Genomic DNA, 21,652 nt, shown 5'->3' on the forward strand with positions numbered 1-21,652 from the left:
CGCACATACCTGCTCGGCGACGTCGCAGTGACCGCCGAACTATCCCTCCTTCAAGGGGGAGGTGCGTTCGGCGTCACAGCGACGTCACCGCGACGTCACTAATCTGCCGGCCAATAGAAGCGGAGGGGCGGAGATGAGCGGGACATAACATCCCGCCCACCTTCTCCCCTCCGCATTGCCGTCAGGGCGCAGGTAAGGAGATGTTTGTCGTTCCTGCGGGTTTACACACAGCGATGTGTGCTGCCGCAGGAGCGACAAACAACAACGTACTTGCAGTCGACCCAACATTATGAAAATGAACGACGCTACACAGATCACCGATTTTCGACGCTTTTGCGATCGTTTATCGGTGCATCTAGGATTTACAAGTTGCGATGTCGTTACTGGCGCCGGATGTGCGTCACTAACGACGTGACCCCGACGATATTTCGGAAGCGATGTTGCAACGTGTAAGGCCCCCTTAGTGTTTGTAAACTTTTGACTTTGCAGAAAGTAATAAAAATGCCTTAGGCTATGTGCGCACTTACCGGATTTTGCCGCGGATTTTCCGCGGATTTGCTGCATGTTTCGCTGCAGAAAATGTTCATAACATCTCTGCAGTGAATCACCAGCAAATCCTATGGAGATAAAAAATCCTGTGCGCACTGGGCGGAATTTGACAGCTGCATGTTTTGCTGCGGGAATCCCGCAGCAAAAACAAGTGCATGTCACTTCTTTTCCGCACATCGCTGCGGGATTTCACTCCATTGACTCAATGTTAATCATGAAATCCCGCAGGGAATAACGCAGGCAGCAAATTCTGTGCGGTTCACTGCGTTTTCCTGCGTTATTCCCTGCGGTATTTCGCGGTTTACCTCCGGTAATGTGCATCGCTTGTCTGCGGTTTTGCAGGGAAGTGATGTCATTACAGGAAGAGGAAGCCGTGCAGAGAGTAAACACACACACATCACACACACAGACATCACAGACACAGAACACATAGACACATAGAACACACATAGAAAGAAAACGGAAATATAGAAAAAAAAGAACGTGGGCTCCGCTGCATATTTACCGTCCAGCCGAGGTAAGCACACAGCGGCGGCCCGGTATTCTCAGGCTGGGGAGGGAGAGGGGCAGGGGTAATGTCCCCCGCCTAACTCCCCCTCCGGCAGCCGAGAATATCAGCCGCAGCTGCCCCGGCACTGTCGCATGCAATATGCGGCACTACCGGAGTGTCCTCGGCTCTTCTTGCCACCGTGTAGCAGTGGTGGCAAGGTAATACAAGGGGTTAATGGTGATGGGGGACCACTGCCATTAACCCCAGGCTTGATCATGGCAGCGTCTATGTGACAGCTGACATGATCAACCCGTAAGTAAAGTGAAAAAAACACAGACACTGAAAAATCCTTTATTTTAAATAAAACCAACAAGCCTCGTTCACCATTTTATTAACCCCCCCAAACAAAGCTCCGGCGTAATCCACAGGTCCTGCGCTGCTTCCATCCAGCCGCGACTGACACAGACACAGCGCTGAATGAAAGCAGCAGACAGCAGAGGTAATTACCGGTCATTTCCCACGGCCGGTAATGTGAACTCACTGCCGACCGTGGGAAATGCAGCGATCTGTCCTCTATCTATCTGTCTGTCTATCTATCTATCCCTCTATCTATTCTTCTGTCTATCTACTATCAGAATTAAATGTATTTTTTTTTTCTTTTTTTTTCTTCAATGTGCTTTATTGCATTGAATGCAATAAAGCACATCCCAACCCGCACGCGGCAAAACCGCGGCAATACCGCGAACAATACCGCGGTAAAACCGCAGCAAACCGCATGCGGTTTTCGGGTGCGGTTTCCCGCGTTTTTTTACCGCGGGTGCGGTAATCTTTGAGAGCATGCGGAATTTACGCAAGGAAATTTCATTTCCCAGTGCGCACAGAGCCTTAAGCATTCTTTCTCTCCCTCTCATTATTCTGGCATTTGGCAAATATACATAATTTTGGTTTTTAATTGACCTAAAACGGGAAAGTTTTTTTCTGACTTCATGTCATATAGTGAGAAAAACCTGCAGATGTGTCTTTATAGAGAGCGGAGGGAAACGTCTGTTTTTTACTGTACATGACTCATGTTTGTGATAAATTTACTGTAGTAATATGGTAACATCACTACTTATATCATGTAGCTGAAATGCAGCACAGATTCATCTCAATTAAAAGTCTAGATTCTTTGACCGGGAATAGAACAGACATTTATAGGACACTTATTCATTACATACTGCAATGAACTGCTGGACCCAATTTATTATATATTTTAGGAGTCGGTCCATTTTATACCGACTCCAACTCCGACCAAAATGGACACCGACTCCGACTCCACAGCCCTGCGGGATCCCAAATAAACCATGGTATAACATCTGTTCCAGCATAGCGTTCCACATGAAAATGACACCTTGTGGAGAAAAAGGATCACACGTGTTTCCTCTCTTTATAGATCTCTCGTTGACATCCAACCAGGACACAGCAGCTCCCACTGTGTCAAATAAGTGACTCTCTCCATTTGCAGCAATGCGCAGTTTGGCGGGATCCATCCTAGCATATGGCACTTGCAGGTTTCGTAGGAGTTTTTTAACATCAGTGAATTGTGCCCTTTGGCGCTGCACCGCCATAGAGAAATCTGAGAAGATTGAGATTTTACCATTAATTACAAGGTCTTTAAAGACCAGGACTTCATCCTATGTAAAACCAGGGATATTAAAGTGCAGGAGTTTAAGCAGAACGGGTCGTGGGGGTGCTCCTGGCAGAAAAGGGGGGGGGGGAGGGTTCACAGACTCTTTGGAAAATGAAAGGTGGAATCTGATAGGTTGATAAGGGCAACTGAATCAGTTTCACAGATCCAGTTTTCACAAATAAATCTCCCCCAAATCTGTTTTCTTTTCAGATAATTCAGATAACCCATAATGGCAAATTATTTAAATACAGATCAGAGAAAATGGATTTTAAAGGAGTATTGGAAATCTCACAATGCTGAAACCGTTAGAGCAAATTGGGTTGAAACATTTGGTACTCAAGCCCCAAAGACACAAACCATTTACCGGATTCGTGACAAATTCGATGCCACTGGCTCAATCCTTAATGCTCCAAAAACTGGTCGACCCAAAACAGCCTGTACAGAAAATAATAAACAACTTGTGGCTGAAACATTTGTTCAGAGTCCAAAAAAGTCCCCAGAGACTCTTTAGAATTGGGAATTTCTCCAGCTTCTATCGTGTGAATCCTGAAATCTATTGGGTGGAAGCTTTCCAGGTGCTTTACCCGGCTCATCCAGCGGCCCTGATCGAGTGATGCCGATGCAAAACTTGCAGTGACAGTCAAAGTTCAATTGAGTCCATGAGCCATGGACTCGGGTGAACCCTGGCGTCACCACGATCACGGCCGAAAACAGCCAAAGACTGCCGAACGACGAGCAGTGTAGTGAATAGTCTTTGGCTGTTTCCTAGAAGCAGGACCTGTAAGTATAATCACGTTTTTTTTTTTTAATAATGTACTTGTTTTTACAGTCACTGGACCTGAACAGTAACACGAGCTTCCCAGGAAAGCTTGTGTTCGGGATCATGTGCACGAACACTGTGTTCGGTAAAGACCACGAACTTTATAGTTCGGGTTCGCCCATCACTAACAACGACAGCTTAATGACCTTTGTCATAATTCTCATAATAGCTCTCAGCATATTCCTCACATGAGGTAACGTCATATACAATGTGAGGTAACGATAGATGTGAGGTAGCTTCATATACAGCATGAGGCAATGATAAATGTCAGGTAACGTCACATACAGCCTTAGGTAACAATAAATGTGAGGTAACGTTATATACAGCCTGAGGTAACGATTAGGGATGAGTGAATGTATTCGCCACTATTCGGTATCCGAAGGATAATGGGGTATTCGAGGTATTCGCTATCCGACGACTAATATGGTATTCGCTCCGGTATTTTCAATTTCGTTTCTGGACTTCCTGGCGCCTTTTTATAGCCAATTAACACATCTGACGTTGCTTGCCCTCACAGTAACGCCGCAGCCATCTTTGTTGTGGTTTTCCTGTGATTGGCTTGGCCGCACAGCGTCATAGGGGCTATATAAGGCAGAAGCCATTTTATGTGCACGCATTCATTCCTGAACTGCCGGTGTAGTGAGACTGTGTGCGGTACAGCATTTTTCCAGCCAACTAATACTAGTCCTTCTAAAGGCTGAAGCTATTTAGCATTACCTGTTAGCGACTGTGTAAATCATAGAAACAGGTATAGGGGCAGTGCAGTTCGTTCTATGAGATAGTGTTCCTGCTGCAGAATCCAAAATAGTCCTTTTAACCTCATAACGACGGCCGTACGACTTAAAGCGGCGGCAAAACAGGGTACTTATTCTGTTCCACCGCTTTAAAGCGGCGGCCCGAAAAAACCCTGTAGCGCTCCCCAGTGACCGAAAATCTTGGGGGTTTCAGCTACCGGGGGTAGCTGAGACCCCCCAGATTATGAATCGGGGTGGTTTTTTTGGACCCCGATAATGTGATCGCCGGTATACACCGTATACCGACGAACACATGAAAAAAAAATAAATGGCCGGTAAAACTGATTTCTTTTTCATCTGACATGATCAAACATGTCAGATGAGAAAGAAATATAAACCCCTAGTGCCCCCAAAGCCCCCGGTACCGGAGAGTCCCCCACCACCCCTACCGCCCCTCCGGAGCAGTCAAAATGGCGCCGAAAACTGCCGCCGCCGCCGGCTCTGCATTCATTTCCCTCCGATCTGAAATGATCAAACATTTCAGATCGGAGGGAAATGTCCTCCCCCTGACCCCTCCTCTGGTCCACCGGAGCCCCTCCGGTTCTCTAGAGCGCTCCCCCTTCCCCCCCTCCGGAGCATGCAAGATTGCGGCGCGCAGCGCACGGCGCGCGGCCGCATTCATCCTGCTCTTTCTGCCGCATATGACACGTCACATGCGGCAGAAAAGTCGTCCCCAGGTCCCCCGGTCAGCCCCCGGTCAGCCCTGTTACCTGGCTGCTGCTCCGTCCCCGCGATCACTCTGCCTCCTAGAAAGCTGGCGGCGCATGCGCAGACAGCGGCTGTCAGCTGGATCCTTGCAAGCAGGGACGCTGACCTCGCTGCTGCGCTGTGGACCGGGGGAGAGTGAGTGCAGTAATTTGCAGCCACACTCCTCACATGGAGAGCCTGCTGTTCTAGAAAATGGGGGGTACGTTCTGTGAGCGTGCCCCTCATATTCTGGAATGAGGTTACTGCAGGTCACTCTGCCCTAGGTTGGACCGGGGCAGTGTGAGTGCAGTATTCTCAGATTCCCTGAACGTGCCCCCCATATTCTAGAAGGTCCAGAGTCGCCGAGGGACCTCCAAAATGGATTACAGCGACCAAAATTTATTTATTTTCAATAAATTGGTGAAAAAGGAATGTTTCGGGGAGTTTTTTTTTCAAATAAATTTTTTTTTTTGTGTTTATTTTTTTCTATTACTGACTGGGTTAGTGATGTCGGGTATCTGTTTAGGGACCCCACGTTTTTTTTCTTTTTAAAAACGCCTGGGGAGCCCTCCAAATTGATCACCAGCCAAGGTGAAGCTGTCAGCTGTGGTTTGCAGGCTACAGCTGTCTGCTTTACCCTAGCTGGCTATCAAAAATAGGGGGGACCCCACGTCATTTATTTTAATTATTAATTTTTTGGGGGGCTAAATACAAGGCTAGGCACCCTTTAGTGCCACATGAAAGGCACTAAAGGGCGCCAGCTTAGAATATGCAGGGGGGTGGGACGTTATATATGTTTGACATCTATCCATTCATCCATTGTAGCATTTTAGGCTGTGTGCCCACAATCAGGGTTTGCAGCGTTTTGGGCGCAGAGTGTTTTCCCTGCATCCATAGCGCTGCATTGCACAGTGGAAGGATTTTTAGAAATCCTATGCCCAATGTGCTTCTTTTCTCCGCAGCATAAACCGACCTGTGGTGCAGCTTCCCGAGCCTCAGCATATCAATTTATGCTGCGGAGACAAGAGTGTTCTCTACAGGTAGCATAGAGCTCCACAGCAGCCTGAACCCAAATCGTGGGCATGGGCAGCTGCGTTCTCTCGTGGACAACACTCACATCTCTGCAGGAAGGCTGACACTGTGTACTAGATGCCGTGTCGCTGGATCATGGCCACATAGCCTTAGGCTATGTGTGCACTTACCAGAATTTGCCGCGGATTTTTTGCGGTTTTGCTGCATGTTTCGCTGCAGAAAATGTTCATAACATCTCTGCAGTGAATCACCAGCAAAACCTATGGGAAAAAAAAATCCTGTGCTCACTGGGCGGAATTTGACAGCTGCATGTTTTGCTGCGGGATTCCCGCAGCAAAAACAATTGCAAGTCAATTCTTTTCCGCACGTCGCTGCGGGATTTCACTCCATTGACTCCAATGTAATCGTGAAATCCCGCAGGGAATAACGCAGGAAGCAAATTCTGTGCGGTTCACTGCGTTTTCCTGCATTATTCCCTGCGGTATTTCGCGGTTTACCTCCGGTAATGTACATCGCTTGCCTGCGGTTTTGCAGGGAAGTGATGTCATTACAGGAAGAGGAAACGGAGGAGAGAGTAAACACACACAGATCACAGACACACAGACATAGAACACAGACACAGACACATAGAACACACATAGAAAGCAAACGGAAATATAGAAAACAAAACACGTGGGCTCCGCTGTATATTTACCGTCCAGCCGAGGTAAGCACACAGCAGCGGCCCGGTATTCTCAGGCTGGGGAGGGAGAGGGGCAGGGTTAATGTCCCCCGCCTCACTCCCCCTCCGGCAGCCGAGAATATCAGCCGCAGCTGCCCCGGGACTGTCGCATGCATTATGCGGCAGTACCGGCGTGTCCCCGGCTCTTCCTGCCGCCGTGTAGCAGTGGCAGCAGGGTAATACAAGGGGTTAATGGTGGTGGATCACCGCCATTAACTCCAGGCTTGATCATGGCAGCGTCTATGAGACAGCGTCTATGACATGATCAACCCGTAAGTAAAGTTAATAAACACACAGAAAAATCCTTTATTTTAACTAAAACACAAACAAGCCTCGTCCACCCTTTTATTAACCCCTCCCAAAACAAAGCTCCGGCGTAATCCACAGCTCCGACGTCCTGCGAGGCTTGCATCCAGCCGCGACTAACACACAGCGCTGAATGCAGCCTTGCAGCAGACAGCAGAGGTAACTCCAGGGCATTTCCCACGGCTGGTAATGTGAACTCACTGCCGACCGTGGGAAATGCAGCGATCTGTCCTCTATCTATCCCTCTATCTAATCTATCTATCTATCTATCTATCTATCCCTCTATCTATTCTTCTGTCTCTTTATCTATCTATCTACTATCTAAGAAGGAAATTATTTATTTTTTTTTTTTTCAATGTGCTTTATTGCATTGAATGCAATAAGCACATGTACCAACCCGCACGCGGCAAAACCGCGGCAATACCGCGAACAATACCGCGGTAAAACCACAGCAAACCGCATGAGGTTTTCGGGTGCGGTTTGCCGCGGTTTTTTACCGCGGGTGCGGTAATCTTTGAGAGCATGCGGAATTTTCTCAAGAAAATTCCATTTCCCAGTGCGCACAGCCTAAAAGTGAGAAATTTGTTGCTACAGCAACATTTTTGTGAAGTACCTGTGGATTCAAAATGCTTACTATACTCCTGAATAAAATCCAGTTTCTGCTGTATAGGTACCCAAGGGGCCCTGCTAATGTGACATGGTACCCGCAATTTATTTCAACTTTTCCAGAATTCAAATGGTGCTCCTTCCATTCCAAGCCCTCCCATTTAGCCAAACAGAGGTTTTTGGCCACATGTGGGGTATCCCTGTGCTCATAAGACATTGGATAACAACCTGTGGGGTCCACGGTTTGTTGTTACCTCTTGAAAAAGTAAGAAATATGATGCTAAAGCAACATTTTTGTGAAAAAAATGAAAATTTTCAATATGGCAACCTAAGCTTATCAAATTCTGTGAAGTACTCTTGGATTCAAACTGCTCAATATACACCTAGATAAAAGCCTTGAGGTGTCTTGTTTCCAGAATGGGGTCACTTGTGGGAAACCTCCACTGTTTAGGCACCTTAGGGGCTTTCCAAATGCAACATAGCGTCCGTTAATTATTCCAGCCAATTGTGCAGTCAAATGGCGCTCCTTCCCTTCCGAGCCCTGCTGTGCACCCAAACAGTTGATTTTCATCACACATAAGGTATCAGCATACTCAGGAGAAATTGCACAATAAATTTTATGCTGAATTTTTTCCTTTTACACTTGTAAAAAAAAAAGCTACCTGGTTGAAGCAACAATTTTGTGGTAAAAATGTATTTTTTTAATTTTCACAGCTCAACATTATAAACTTCTGTGTAGCACCTGAGGGTTCAGGGTACTCACCAAATATCTAGATAAATTCCTTCAGGGGTCTATTTTCCAAAATGGGGCCACATGTTGGGGAGCTTCACTGTATAGACACCTCAGGGGCTCTCCTAATGCAACATAGCATCCGCTATTGATTCCAGCCAATTTTGCAGTCAAATGGCGCTCCTTCCCTTCCGAGCCCTGTCATGCGCCCAAACAGTTGATTTCCACCACATATAAGGTATCGCCAAACTCAGGAGAAATTGCACAATAAATTTCATGGTGATTTTTTTTCTGTTACCCTTGTGAAAAAAAAAAGCTACCTGGTTGAAATAACAATTTTGTGGTAAAATTGTATTTTTTTATTTTCATGGCTCAACGTTATAAAATTCTGTGAAGCACCTGGGGGTTCAGGGTACTCACCAAACATCTAGATAAATTCCTTGAGGGGCCTAGTTTCCAAAATGGGGTCACTTGTGCGGGGTTTCTGCTGTTTAGGTACCTTAGGGGACCTCCAAATGTGACATGGTGCCCGCAATCTTTTTCAGCCAAATTTCCTTTCCAAAATTCAAATATTGCTCCTTTCGTTCCAAGCCCTCCCATTTGTCCAAACAAAGGTTTCAGACCACATGTGAGGTATCACCGCGCTCATAAAAAAGTGGTTAACAAACCTGGAGGTCAAATTTTTGGAATTACCTCTTAAAAAAGTAAGAAAATTGATGCTAAAGCAACATTTTTGAGAAAATTATTAAAATTTTCAATATGACAACGTAACGTTAACAAAATCTGTGAAGTACCTGTGGATCTAAAATGCTCACTGTACCCCTAGATAGAAGCCTTGAGGGTCTAGTTTCCAAAATGGCGTCACTTGTGAGGGGTTTCTTCTGTTTAGGTACCTTAGCGGACCTGTAAATGCAACATGGTGCCCGCAATCTATTTCAGCCAAATTTGCTTTCCAAAATTCAAATATTGCTCCTTCTGTTCCGAGCCCTCCCATTTGTCCAAACAGAGGTTTCTGACCACATGTGGGGTATCGGCGCGCTCATAAGAAAGTGGGGAACAAGTTTTGGGGTCCATTTTGTTGTGTTATTTCTTCTAAAAGTGAATAAATTTGGGTTAGAGCAACATTTTTAGGTAAAATTTAAATTTTGCTTTTTTTCATTCCACATTGCTTTTGTTCATGTGAAGCACCTGAAGGGTTAATAAACTTCTTGAATGTGGTTTTGAGTACTTTGGGGGGTGCAGTTTTTAGAATGGTGTCACTTTTGGGTATTTTCTGTCATCTAGGCCTATTGAAGTCACTTCAAATGTGATGTGGTCCCTAAAAAAATGGTTTTGTAAATTTTGATGTAAAAATGAGAAATCGCTGATAAACTTTGAACCCCTCTAACTTCCTAACAAAAAAAAAATTTGTTTCCAAAATTGTGCTTATGTAAAGTAGACATGTGGGAAATGTTATTTATTAACTATTTTGTGTCACAGAAATCTCTGGTTTAACGGTATAAAAATTCAAAAGTTGAAAATTGCTAAATTTTCAAAATTTTTGCCAAAATTCAATTTTTTTCATAAATAAACGCAAAAAATATTGTCCTAAATTTGGTACTAACATGAAGTCCAATATGTGACGAAAAAACAATCTCAAAATCACCAGGATCCGTTGAAGCGTTCCAGAGTTATAACCTCATGAAGTGACACTGGTCAGAAGTGCAAAATTTGGTCTGGTCATTAAGGTGAAAATTAGCTCCGTCACTAAGGCTGGTTTCACACTACGTTTATTTAACATCCGTCCATAACGTTTTTTTAGCGGAAAAACGGATCCAGTGCAAATGCGTTTTCACTTCAATGCATTTGCAATGGACTCGCGTTAACATGCGTTCACCTGCGTTTGCGTGCGTTATAGTGAGGATCCAGCGACTTGCAGTTTTTTAACATCTTTCAAAAACGCTACTTGTAGCGTTTTTGAGCTGCGTCCAAATACTGCATGTCACCGGATCCTGACTAAACAGCATGCAAACGCAGGTGAACGCTGGCGTGCTGATAGACAGGATCCTGCTTGCTCTACTGAGCATGCCCAGAACCAGTCTCGCATGATCTGTCTCTCTCTCCTCCTCCCTCCCTCACCCTCTCTCTCTATCTCTGTATTTCCCCCTTCCTCCCCTCCCTCTCTCTCCCACCTGAGAGCTGCGGACACTCGTAACCAAGGTAAATATCGGGTAACCACTTCTCTTAGTTACCCGATGTTTACGTTGGTTACGTGTGCAGACAGCCCTGCTCCTAGCAGCTGCAGACACTCGTAACCAAGATAAATATTGGGTATCCAAGCCTGATGTTTACCTTGGTTACCAGCGTCTGCAGCTGTCAGAAGCCGGCTCCCAGTCTAGTTCCCCTCACTCCCGATCACATGACTCCAATGCCCGCCCCTAAACATCCAGTGACAGGATCCTGCAAAATAACAGATGCGTTTGCATGCGTTTTTTGCTGTAAAAGCAGGATCCGCTTTTGCAGCAAAAAAACGTTCCTGACGCATGTTAAATAAACGTAGTGTGAAACCAGCCTAAGGGGTTCAGGGCTGAAGACAGTGTCTGTGTGCTAGATCCTGTGTACATCATAGAACTGCTGCTGCAAAAAAAATTCCTCTTATTAGGCTATGTTCACACTAGAAAAATGATTTTTCTTAAGAAATTTCTTAAGAGTGAAGGATTAGTGCACCTGCGTTAAAAAACGCACCAAAAACGCACCTGCGTTTTTGCCGCGTTTTCGGTGCGTTTTTACCGCTGGTTGCTCCCTGCGTTATTGTGCCAATTATCTATGGCAAAAAACGCAGTTAGCTGCAGAAAAGAAGTGACATGCTCATTCTTTTTCTTAAGAAAATCTACTGAAAGAATTTTCTTAAGAAAAAAACGCAGTGTGTGCACAGCTAATTTTTTTAGCCATAGGTTTTGCTGGGGAATGTCTGCAGAAAGGTTACAAGAATTTCTCAAGAAATTTCTGCAGCAAAAACGGACCCAAAACGCAGGTAAAAAACGCAGTGTGTGAACATAGCCTTAGTGCTGCATACGGTCTGTTACTGCAGTGTGTGATATAGTGACAGCTTATTCACAGGCAGGGAGAGATTTAAAGCTGTCCTGACATCTGCTACTAATAAACAACAATCTCAGCACTGCTACATCCCTTGTGTCTGTTATACTAGCAATAGGTATTACAACTTGCAAAAAAAAGGTCCCAAAATTTTAAAAACAAGGGGTTTAGGTGTAGTGTAGTGCCTGTCAGCCACCATCTCAATTCACAGTCTGAGGGTTACCAAATTTTTATTAATACTTGGTGTCAGGGTCACTACTTCTGCCTCAAGTCCAGTACCTTCCTAGCAACAAGCTAGCATATTTTGGGGGGCTTCATATCTTACAACACCTACATAGTGGCTTTCTGCAACTAACACATAGTCTTAAGGGTGCTTTACACACTGCGACATCGCTACCGATATATCGTCGGGGTCACGTCGTTAGTGCCGCACATCCGGCGCCGGTAGCGACTTCACAGCGTGTGACACCAAGGAGCGACGATCAACGATCGCAAAATCGTCCAAAAACTGTGATCACTGACACGTCGCTCCTTTCCTTAATAATATCGTTGCTGCTGCAGGTACGATGTTGTTTGTGCGGCAGCACACATCGCTATGTGTAACACCGCAGGAACGACAAACATTTCCTTACCTGCGTCCACCGGCGATAGCACCCGCCCCCGTCGCTCGTGCGACATTTGGTGATCGCTGCCGTAGCGAACATTATCGCTACGGCAGCATCACACGCACATACTTTTTCAGCGACGTCGCTGTGACAGCCGAACAATCCCTCCTTCAAGGGGGAGGTGCGTTCGGCGTCATAGTGACGTCACTGCGGTGTCACTAAGAGGCCGCCCAATAGCAGAGGAGGGGCGGAGATGAGCGGCCGGAACATGCTGCCCACCTCCATCCTCATTGCTGCTGGACACAGGTAAGGAGATGTTTGTCGTTCCTGCGGCGTCACACATAGGAACGACGAACAACCAGCGGCATGCACAACCAACGATATTATGAAAAGGAGCGACGTGTCAACAATCAACGATTTTTGACGTTTTTGCGATCGTTGATCGCCGCTCCTTGGTGTAACACGCTGCGATGTCGCTAACGGCGCCGGATGTGCGTCACTAACGACGTGACCCCCGACGACATATCGTTAGCGATGTCGCAGCGTGTAAAGCACCCTTTAGTGTTACCCAATTTTTATTAATACTTAGTGTCAGGGTCACTACTTATACCTCAAGGCCAGTACCTTCCTAGCAACAAGCTAGCATATTTTGGGGGGCTTCATATCTTACAGCACCTACATAGTGGCTTTCTGCAACTAACACACAGTCTGAGTGCCAAAAACCAATACTAAAAGAAAAGTGTTGTCAAACCCTTTTTTCTTTTGGCGCTGAAAGACATTCACAACATCTTTGTCGACTCCTCCAAGTGGTAGTTTCTCCAATAAAGGTTCCTTTTGGTTTTTAGACTTACAGAAACAGCTATCGTGAGAAACTATAAATGCAAGTTTAACAACCCGGCATAAGTGTTGTTCCACTGCCTGTAGAAAAGGTCATGTTACAGTATTCACCTTGAATAATCAAACCAAAAAAAATGGGAAAAAGAGGGGGTAAGGACCACGAATAAGGTGGTAGTGACAGTGGTGGTCGCCCAAGCAGTGTGATCGAGCCAAAGAAAAAGGTTCCTGCTTTATCTACCTCTGCCTTCCCAATTTTCTTGTCCACGTGGGAAAGCAGTCTTGCGCCCTGAAGAGTGCGAACAGGTAACAAGTTGGCTAGCAGAAAATGCCTCCAGTTACTTGTAGAGTAGCAAATCCCAAGAGTCCACACAGACAGACTTGAGTAGCCCAGAGGCTGGCCCATCGAATCCTCAGCCTGGTCCTCCTTCCTCACAACATAAGTATTCTAAGGAAACATATGACACCAAAGTAGGTTACTCTGAGGAACTATTTACGGGACCCTTTGACCTTTCTTGCCTCTAACCACGCAACACCACCAACGCAGGTGAGGCCGTGGTGTACAGTGATGCACAGATCTTTGAGCACCCAAGGCCAGAAGAAAGCCATGTTGTTGGCCGTGACATGCTGGGCAATCAGGTGGAAGTGTTGGAGGATGATGAGACACAGTTGCCTTCAGGTCAGCCTGAAACCTCCGTTGACCTTCAGGAATTTGAAGATGACCAGGTCGATGATGAGGTGACTGATCCAACATGGACGGATGGCATTGATTGCGAGAGCAGCAGTGCAGAGGAGCATGTGCCCATAGTCCGCAAACAGGCTGTAAGACATAGGGTTTCGACCACTGACAGAAGTCAATCAACTGTGCACATGACACCACCACCTGTGGCATCTGAGTCCAAGGGTCCGTGCACCACCTTTGCCATCTCAGAGTACAAGAATCCGTGCACCACCTCAGCCATCTCAGAGTCCAAGGGTCCGTGGTGCGATTGTGTGGGAGTTTTTTTCCAAGAGTCCTTCGGACCAAACGGTTGTCATTTGTCAAATCTGTCAGACCAAGCTAAGCAGAGGCAAAAATACTTCCAGCTTGGGCACCTCCAGCATGAGAAACCATATGTTAGCCAAGCACGCCACTAGGTGGTTGACAGCTCTAGGTGAAAAACACGATTTCCAGACTCAAAAGTCTGCCACTTCCCCCGAGCTGCCTGCTTCCCAAACTGGTGTGAAAGAAGGTGGCACTGATGCCTCCTTCTCCCAACCTGATGTTGGCCAAACTCAATCATCAACGATATCAGCTTCGATGTCTCAGCATTCCGTTCAGGTGTCCTAAGCACAGACCTTTGAAAAGAAGCGAAAATACCCCGTTACGCACCCAAGTGCAGAAACCATAACTGCACACATTGCACGATTGATAACACTTGAGATGTCGCCGTATCGTCTTGTGGGAACAGAGGCTTTCCGCGACCTTTTGGCGGTGTTAGAACCAGGGCTGTGGAGTCGGAGTCGTGGAGTCGGAGCTCATTTTGGTGGAGTCGGAGTCGGTATAAAATGCACAGACTCCTACTCCTAAAATATATAATAAATTGGGGACAGTAGTGCAATGCAGAATGTGCTGAATATTTTACTAAATAATAACATTTAATATAATGCTTATATTTAAGTGAAAAATGTATTGTAGTACAATGTGAACATCAGACATTTAATTATTTTTATGATACAATAATCAAGATATTTAGATAAAACATAAAATATATTTATTGGAATACAACTTTAGATCACAAAAAACTAATAAATTGTAAATATGTAATACACTATGTAATATATATATATATATATATATATATATATATACATATATACATATATACATACACACACAAGATATATATGTAATTGTCATGATTGACTCCTGGCTCAGCTGGAGCTGAGCCTTTTTTTTAGTTTCACTTCTGATGCAGGTCACGTTAGGGGTTAATCCTTTCTGCCTCGTTCTGGAGGTCAGGCTGCTTTATTAGGGGACTGTTTCTCTTGGGCTTCGCCAGTGATACTTCTGGCTCTGCTGTGTTCTGCTCTTGAGTGACCTGTTGTCTGCCCTGCCCCCTCCTGACCTCCGTGTTCACCTGACCTGTTAACCTCCTCTGTTGTCTGTTTCCATCAGTGTCTCTCCCGCTGTCTCCCTGTTCGTTCCTTATCTGTTTACCTTAATTCTGTCTTGTCTTCCCACTCCCCCTTGCTTCTAGGCTCTGATTTCCCGGCTACTGACTATTTGCTTCCCTCTGACTACGTTTAGACTTTGCCCTTGTGTACTTACAAGACCTCATGTTGTGACACGGCTTTCTGACAATTCTACTGCCATCTGGTGGGCTTCACTAGTATTACCTCTGCTAGGGAATTCCCTGCTCATACGTTTCCTCCACTTTTACGCCCCCTAGTGATTTACCAGCTAACTACCTTCTCAGATAGTTTCAGGAATCCTCTCAGTCCCACATTACTGCGCTGTACTGCTATTGTACATCTTAGAGTACAGCGTGACAGTAATCTACTGTATATTGCATAGTGTATTACATATTTACAATTTATTACAGTTTGTGTTCTAAAGTTGTATCCAATAAATATATTTTATGTTCTATCCAAATATCTTGATTATTGTATCATAAAAATTATTAAATGTCTGATGTTCACATACACATGTTCATGTATTACAATAAATTTTTCACCTAACTATAAGCGATATATGTAGGAGTCGGAGTTGGAGTCGGAGTCGGAGCAAGAGAAATTGAGGAGTCGGAGTCGAAGGTTTGGTTTACCGACTCCACAGTCCTGGTTAGAACATCAGTACTCTGTACCTAGCCGCCACTATTTTCTCGTTGTGCCGTCCCCGCTCTCCACAATCACGTGTCTGTAAACATCAAACGGGCTCTCACCAACACCATAACAGGGAAGGTCCACTTAACCACAGACACATGGACAAGCAGAAGTGGACAGGGACGCTACATCTCACTGACGGCACACTGGGTGAACCTGGTGGCGGCTGGTACAGAGTCTTGGCCGGCAACATCCCATATAGTTCCCACACCCAGAATAGCGGGGCCCACTTCAATCACAGTTTCAGTAGCCTCCTACACAGCAACAACTCCCTCCTCCTCCTACTCTTCAACTTGCTCCTGTGCATCCTCTTCAACATCCGCCGGTGTCCAACCGTCGACATCATTCCCCAGCAGGGATCTCTGCAGCACTGCCTCGGCTAAGCAGCAACACGCTCTACTGAAGCTCATCTGTATCGGTGACAAATCGCACATGGCACCTGAGCTTTTGAAAGCGATAACTGAGCAGACAGATGAGTGTACTGAGCCTTTGGACCTCCGTCCAGGGATGGTAGTGTTCGATAATGGTCATAATCTGGTGGCGGCTTTAAAGCTTGGAAAGCTTGTACACGTTCCTTGTATGGCCCACGTTGTAAATTTAGTAGTTCAGCACTTTCTGAAGAAATATCCTGGGATACCAGACCTACTTACCAAGGTACGACGTATTAGCGCACATTTCCGCAAGTCATCTCCCTCTTTTGCTGGCCTGGCAGTGCTGCAACAGCGCTTACACTTGCCTCGTCACAGATTAATATGTGACCTCCCTACGAGATGGAATTCATCCTATCATATGTTGGCCAGGATCCATTAGCAGCAGAGGGTAGTATCCCAATTCCAGCTGGAACATGCCCGTCAGACGGAGCTGCCAGACATAAGTACTGCCGAGTGGGTGTGGATTGCAGACATTTGTCAGGTCTTGGAGAATTTTGATTACTGTACCAACATTGTGAGCAGTGAGAATGCTGTTATCAGCATTACCATTCCACTGATTTGTTTATTGAAACGCTCTCTGGATGGTCTGACTGACCAAAGTGTTCATACACCCGAGTTGTTTGTGGATCCAGACTTCACAATGGTAGCTAGTAATCAACACAACCTTGGCCAAAAAGCTCTGGCCACCTTTGCTCAGCATCATGAGGATGAGGAGGATGATGAAGAACTGGAATGCTTTGAAGTTGGTAACCAAGGGATTGACAACCCAAGCTTCAGGGCTGCTGTCCAGCATGGATGGCCTGAGGAGGAGCAGGAGGAGGAGAGAGAGACTGAGTAGGAGAGGAGGTTTAGGAAGACAGAATGTATTCTTAGCAGTGACATACAAAGGTTTCCAGTTCGGAGTCTGGGACACATGGCACAGTTCATGTCACACTGCCTTTCTCATGACTGTCGGCTAGTCCACATTTTGGCAGACAACAATTCTGGTTATGTACCTTCCTTGACCCACACTACAAAGACAAATTTGCTTCGCTACTTGTGGAGGCAAATATGGATTGTACTACGGAAACATTCAAGAGGGCTGTAGTGGAGCAGTTGATGAAACGATTACCCTCAGGTCATGCTGGCGTCAGAGGTAGCGTGTCATCTCACGCAACAGGATTACAAGAGAGGGCTACGCATAGTAGGAGCAACACAGGCGGGGGACTAATGTGCCAAAACTGGTCCAATTTCCACAAACCGTCAACTGCGAATCAGATAACGGTTGGGGGAACGATGACAAGGAGGGAACAGTTAAGTAAAATGGTGAGGAACTATGTATGTAGGTGACAGTATCAGCGTGCTTTCAGAGTCTACTGTTCCCTTTAACTATTGGGTTTCCAAGCGCAACACTTAGCCAGGCCTTGCGTTATACGCTTTGGAAGTGCTAGCTTGCCCTGCTATGAGTGTGTTGTCTGAGCGTGTTTTCAGCTCAGCGGGGTCAATAATAACAGATAGTCGCACACGACTATCCACGGAAAGTGCAGACAGTTTGACAATGATCAAAATGAACCATAGATGGATTGCCCCAGAGTATCTCTGGCCGCCTGTTAACAATACCCAATAATAAGTGTAGCCCCAAAATTTGAATTTCTTACGTTCAAATAAGTTCCATTGTTTCTCATTCAAGACTATTTTGTCTTCTATCATCTAATGACACCGCACGACTAATCTAACTTGTTATGCTGCTGCCATGTAATTGTTTGGCCTAATCACCCAGGGCAATATTTTTCAAGCCTTTGTACATTATGCACTGGCACAAGCACTGTCGAGGCTACACTGTCTAGAACAATTGGTCAGGCAGTCTCTATTTGTGTTCTATCTTGATGCTGTGCTCCACGGTGTGTTACACATGGCCCCCTGCAAAACCAGAATTTTTTTTAGCTTCTTGACATGTTATGCCCTGTTGCTTATCCTACCAATTTTTTTAAAATAAGCTGTTGGGAGCTCTTGGGAGTACCTTGTGATGCTTAGCTACATGATGTCTGAACCTTTACACCTTAGGGGAACTGAATGTATTAAACTCCTTGGCATGTTATGCCCTGTTGCTTATTCTACCATTTTATTTTTTTTTTAAAATAGGCTGTTGGGAGCTGTTGGGAGTACCTATTGATGCAGTGCCCCATAGTGTCTGAACCATTATCCCCTGGGGACACTGAATATATTAAACTCCTTGGCATGTTATGCCCTGTTGCTTATGCTACAAATTTTTTTAAAATAAGCTGTTGGGAGTACCTTGTGATGCTTCGGCTAGTTTCACACTTGCGCTATTTTGACGCAAACGGAATCCGTCACTAATGTAGTACAGTTCATTTATTTACATTGGAAGCGCGTTACTATGGCGCGTGTGTGTCATGCAGTACCCGCTTGTGTCCACATGATGTCGCGCTTCCACTGTAAATAAATGAACTGTACTACATTAGTGACGGATTCCGTTTGCGTCAAAATAGCGCAAGTGTGAGTGAGCCCTTAGCTACATGGTGTGTGAACCATTATCCCCTGGAGAAACTGAATGTATTAAACTTCTTGGCATGTTATGCCCTGTTGCTTATGCTATTTTTTTTTTTAAAAAAGCTGTTGGGAGTAACTTCTGATGCTGCGCTACAAGGTCCTGGGGAAACTGAATTTTTGGAAATCCTTGGAATAAAGCCTGAGTTCCAGAGTGAAACAACTGCCACTTCACCTGGGCTGCCTGCTTCCCAAACTGTTGTGCAAGAAGGTTGCGCTGATGCCTCCTTCTCCCAACCTGATGCTGGCCAAACTCAATCATCAATGACATCAGCTTCAGTGTCCCAGCGTTCCGTTCAGTTGTCCATACCACAGACCTTCAAAAAGAAGCGAAAATACCCCGTTACGCACCCAAGGGCAGGAACTATAACTGCACACATTGCAGGATTGATAGCCCTTGAGATTTTGCCGTATCGGCTTGTGGGAACAGAGGCTTTCTGCGACCTTTTGGCGGTGTGAGAAAATGAATGTATTAAACTCCTTGGCATGTTATGCCCTGTTCTGGTGACTACGTAAACGCCGCGTGCTGCTCTGAGCACGTTATTCAAAGACACCAGAAATGCAGTCAGGCACCTTCTACAGGCTGTGCCCATACTGTTTCAGCCTTTTCCCATCCATTTCAGCCTTTTCCTCAGTCACCACAGGTCACCAACAGGTCCGACGTAAAATTATTCTGGTTTCCCATAGACTTACATTGGGGGTCGAATATTCGCGAATACTCGAATAGCGGCAAGATATTCGTTAGATATCCGTCGAAGCGAATAATAGGGTATTCGATCATCTCTAGTAACGATAAATGTGAGGCTACTTCATATACATCCTGAGGTAACAATAAATGTGAGGCTACGTCATATACATCCTGAGGTAACAATAAATGTGAGGCTACGTCATATACATCCTGAGGTAAACAATAAATGTGAGGCTACGTCATATACATCCTGAGGTAAACAATAAATGTGAGGCTACGTCATATACATCCTGAGGTAACAATAAATGTGAGGCTACGTCATATACATCCTGAGGTAAACAATAAATGTGAGGCTACGTCATATACATCCTGAGGTAACGATAAATATGAGGCTACGTCATATACATCCTGAGGTAAACAATAAATGTGAGGCTACGTCATATACATCCTGAGGTAAACAATAAATGTGAGGCTACGTCATATACATCCTGAGGTAAACAATAAATGTGAGGCTACGTCATATACATCCTGAGGTAAACAATAAATGTGAGGCTACGTCATATACATCCTGAGGTAACAATAAATGTGAGGCTACGTCATATACATCCTGAGGTAAACAATAAATGTGAGGCTACGTCATATACATCCTGAGGTAAACAATAAATGTGAGGCTACGTCATATACATCCTGAGGTAAACAATAAATGTGAGGCTACGTCATATACATCCTGAGGTAACAATAAATGTGAGGCTACGTCATATACATCCTGAGGTAAACAATAAATGTGAGGCTACGTCATATACATCCTGAGGTAACAATAAATGTGAGGCTACGTCATATACATCCTGAGGTAAACAATAAATGTGAGGCTACGTCATATACATCCTGAGGTAACAATAAATGTGAGGCTACGTCATATACATCCTGAGGTAAACAATAAATGTGAGGCTACGTCATATACATCCTGAGGTAAACAATAAATGTGAGGCTACGTCATATACATCCTGAGGTAACAATAAATGTGAGGCTACGTCATATACATCCTGAGGTAACAATAAATGCGAGGCTACGTCATATACATCCTGAGGTAACAATAAATGTGAGGCTACGTCATATACATCCTGAGGTAACAATAAATGTGAGGCTACGTCATATACATCCTGAGGTAAACAATAAATGTGAGGCTACGTCATATACATCCTGAGGTAAACAATAAATGTGAGGCTACGTCATATACATCCTGAGGTAACAATAAATGTGAGGCTACGTCATATACATCCTGAGGTAAACAATAAATGTGAGGCTACGTCATATACATCCTGAGGTAAACAATAAATGTGAGGCTACGTCATATACATCCTGAGGTAACAATAAATGTGAGGCTACGTCATATACATCCTGAGGTAAACAATAAATGTGAGGCTACGTCATATACATCCTGAGGTAACAATAAATGTGAGGCTACGTCATATACATCCTGAGGTAAACAATAAATGTGAGGCTACGTCATATACATCCTGAGGTAACAATAAATGCGAGGCTACGTCATATACATCCTGAGGTAACAATAAATGTGAGGCTACGTCATATACATCCTGAGGTAACAATAAATGGGAGGCTACGTCATATACATCCTGAGGTAACAATAAATGGGAGGCTACGTCATATGCAGCCTGAGGTGACGATAAATATGAGGTAACGTCATATACAGCCTGGGGTAACGATAAGTGAGAGGTAGGAATAATAATAATATTTATTCATTTATATAGCGCTGTTAATTCAACAGCGCTTTACATACAATGACAACACTGTCCCCATTGGGACTCACAATCTAAGTTCCCTATCAGTATGTTTTTTTTGGAGTAACGTCATATACAGCCTGAGGTAACGATAAATATGAGGTAACTATAAATGTGAGGTAACACATCATATACAGCCTGAGGTAACGATAAATGTGAGGTACCGTTATATACAATGTGAGGCACCGTTATATACCAGTCTGAGGTAATGTGCGTCTTGACATTAACGAAATGTAACTTATAAGATATGAGGAACCATTCATCATGAAATATAACGTGCTTCTGCCAACCACAATATGGCCGCGGAGCACTCACCTCAGCCTCCTGTGGAGATGGCCGCTGCCGGTCTCCATGGTTTCCTCAGGGCGGGTGCAGTAACTATAAGACAGTTGGGCGGAGTCTTG

General features: G+C 45.0%; 1 protein-coding gene across 1 annotated transcript in view; it reads right to left on the reverse strand.

Moving 5' to 3' along the window:
- Positions 1-21,587, reverse strand: part of LOC142257802 (protein S100-A13-like) — a 70,892-nt gene extending 49,305 nt beyond the window's left edge. The window contains exon 1 of the mRNA XM_075330024.1: positions 21,564-21,587. The gene's annotated coding sequence lies outside the window, so the exon portion shown is untranslated. The remainder of the gene's footprint in view (positions 1-21,563) is intronic.
- Between the last annotated feature and the right edge of the window lie 65 nt (positions 21,588-21,652).

This window comes from Anomaloglossus baeobatrachus, chromosome 12 (assembly GCF_048569485.1).
Source record: "Anomaloglossus baeobatrachus isolate aAnoBae1 chromosome 12, aAnoBae1.hap1, whole genome shotgun sequence".
NCBI lineage: Eukaryota > Metazoa > Chordata > Amphibia > Anura > Aromobatidae > Anomaloglossus > Anomaloglossus baeobatrachus.